This window comes from Manis pentadactyla, chromosome 15, assembly GCF_030020395.1.
Source record: "Manis pentadactyla isolate mManPen7 chromosome 15, mManPen7.hap1, whole genome shotgun sequence".
NCBI classification, from domain to species: domain Eukaryota; kingdom Metazoa; phylum Chordata; class Mammalia; order Pholidota; family Manidae; genus Manis; species Manis pentadactyla.
In genome coordinates, this window is record NC_080033.1 from 36,725,982 (window position 1) to 36,728,676 (window position 2,695).

Genomic DNA, 2,695 nt, shown 5'->3' on the forward strand with positions numbered 1-2,695 from the left:
TTGGTGGGTGTATAGCAGGACTCACAAACTCAGTGGCCTCAGAGCAAAGCTGACCAGGCCAGCCTGACAAGAGAGCACAGTGGGGGTCTAAGGAGAACACCCTAGCAAAGAGGTGGCGGCTACTATGTAGTTCTGTGTATCCTTGTGTTTTCAATGTTGACAACTAGTTTAAGTATTTTAATTATGTTTTTAAGCGGGATTGGACCCCAGGCCACAGTATGCAACCTCCCCTCACCTGGTGGGCCTGGTTCTTTCTCTGAAGAGCCCAGGTCTGTCCCTCCCTGCCCGCAGTACCAGTAAAGTAGGGACAGTCACAAGCAAGAGGGAGCCCCAACCTTGCCTCTTGAGGTACTTCATCGACCCCACCCCGCCAGCTCCCCTACTGGCCAGGCACCCCCAGCCACCTCTCAGCACCTCAGCAGAGCAGCCTCAGGACTGGCCTGCAAGTGAGCTGTGTGAGGCTGCCTGCCAGCAACACCCACAGCCCTGCCAGGCTCCCCGCTGTGGCCCCTGGGGATGTAACAGACCTGCAAATAAACTCCCCTCCTCTGCCCTGAGCACCCCCACAAACTTGCCTCACACCCAAGGGGGCAGGGTAGAGAACCATGTTTCCTTCGACCTGGGGAAGAGACAGGCTTCCTCCTTGCTACAGCTTTCTCCCCAGGGTCCACCTCCAAGACCCAGTCTGATATCCTGCTGGGCTCTTCCTCTGTCTTCCTCCCACACACTGTTATTATCTCCATTTTACAGATGAGAAAATGGAGGCTCAAGAGAGGCTGTGTCGCTGGCCCAAGGTCACATAGCCCTTAAGAAATGAAGCCAGATTGAAATCAAGGCAGACCTCCCTCCGAAGTCAGAGATTTTCCCCTGCCCAATCTGTTCATTTCTATCTCTACACCTTACCTGAAGCATAGCATTGATTCTAAATGGATATATTTTTTGATAGACAGATACAAAGATAAACATGGTTCTGGGGAAGCGCAGACAGATGTATCGGCTCCTTCTCCCAAATCTCCATCAACTCTCAAATTCTTTTGTTTTAATTTTTTATTTTTAATTAGGGAAGATTTCAAACAAGCAGAAAATAATATAGCATATTCCTGTACACCCCCAATACATGTTAACATTTGACCACATTTGTTGGAGGTGAGGTTTTTTGCTATGGACAATTGATGCTTTCTCAATATTACTAAAATGTAGTTTCAAGTCAAATCTCCTAGGATCTCTACCCTCTCCAACTAGAACTAAGCCCCTCCTATTTAAACATGCTATGACAGGGGCAAGCCGTCCGCCCTGGGTAACCCGCAGAGCTAAACAACCTCCAGTATTTAGGTTTTCACACTTCAGGAAGAAAGCACTAGGAGCCTTAACTGAAATATGGGATCTTGAACAGTGCTCACTCAATCACCATGTGACGCTGGGGCAAGGGCGCTGTGAACAGGCAGTGGAAGTAGCAAGGGTCCTGTTTTACAAGGGCACAATCTGAAACTCAAGAACCTACCAGCTCCAGACCAGAGGCTCCACCTCCTCCTCCCTGGCTTGCCTCCCTAATTCCCTGGCTTTCCTCGGAATAGTGGGTGCAGAAAGCAAGGGATGTCTTTAGAGGGAGGTGGCTGGAAGACTAAAGCCCCTGGAAGAGGGAGTGGGCCAAGCTCCGTCCAGCCTTGGGAGAGGGCTGCAGGGCCCTGCCTCAGGGTGCTGGCTCGGTCTTGCAGAAGGTGAGCAGGGACGTCCAGCAGGGCATCTGGGAATTGAGAAGGGGTGTTCATGTGTCCCCTCGGAAATGACATGAAGCATGTCAGCCAGGTTTATATCTCTAGGCATGTTGAAGGGTATGCTCACCTCACTGGAAGCACCCCTCTCGGCAGGTGGTAGACTGTGGCTTAGATGTCATTCAACTCCCAGAAGGACACACATCTCTTTGGGATGTTCCTCATGCAACTGTATCGGTCAAGCTAATCCTGCGGGTTGAGGAATCCAAAACCAGAAACCCTACATCTTCTCTCAGGCAGGTTCTTGGCCTTACTTGGGCTTTCAGGAAAGTCACAGAGTAGCAGCTGTGGGATAATAACAACAACAACTTCAGAATTTTTTGTTGCAAGTAACTTTTTTTTAATCTAACTTAAACAAAAGGATGTGGTAAAGTCTGCAGTGGCAATAAGTGTATACCTATCGATAATCACCCTAAATGTAAATGGACTGAACAAAAAGGATGTGGTTCCAGCCTCAGGCATGAGAGGATCCAGGTAGTCAAAGAATACTACCAGGGACACAGTCTCTCCAGCACTCTGCCTTGTCCTCCCACATTGTGGCTTCGTTCTCAGACTCCACACAGTGATAATATGGTGGCCAGCAGCTCCAGCTACCCTGTCAGTTTTAAAATCAGTGAGGAAGAGCAACCCCCTTTCCCCAACTCCTTACCATGACCACTATGACTAGACCAGCCAAGGTTGGCACTCATCACTTCCTGTGTGCCAGGCACAGTATTTCGCTGTCTACAACATTATCTCATTTCATATTCATGTGCGTATCTCTACTTGATTTCATATTTATCTGTTCTTAATATCTGTCTTTCCCACTAGATTATAAACTCTATGCAGGCAGGGACTTTGGTTATCTTATTCACCACTCTGTGCCCAGTGCCTAGAACAATCCTGGAACAGCCCAGGCACTAAAATAATTACTTATTGGAAAG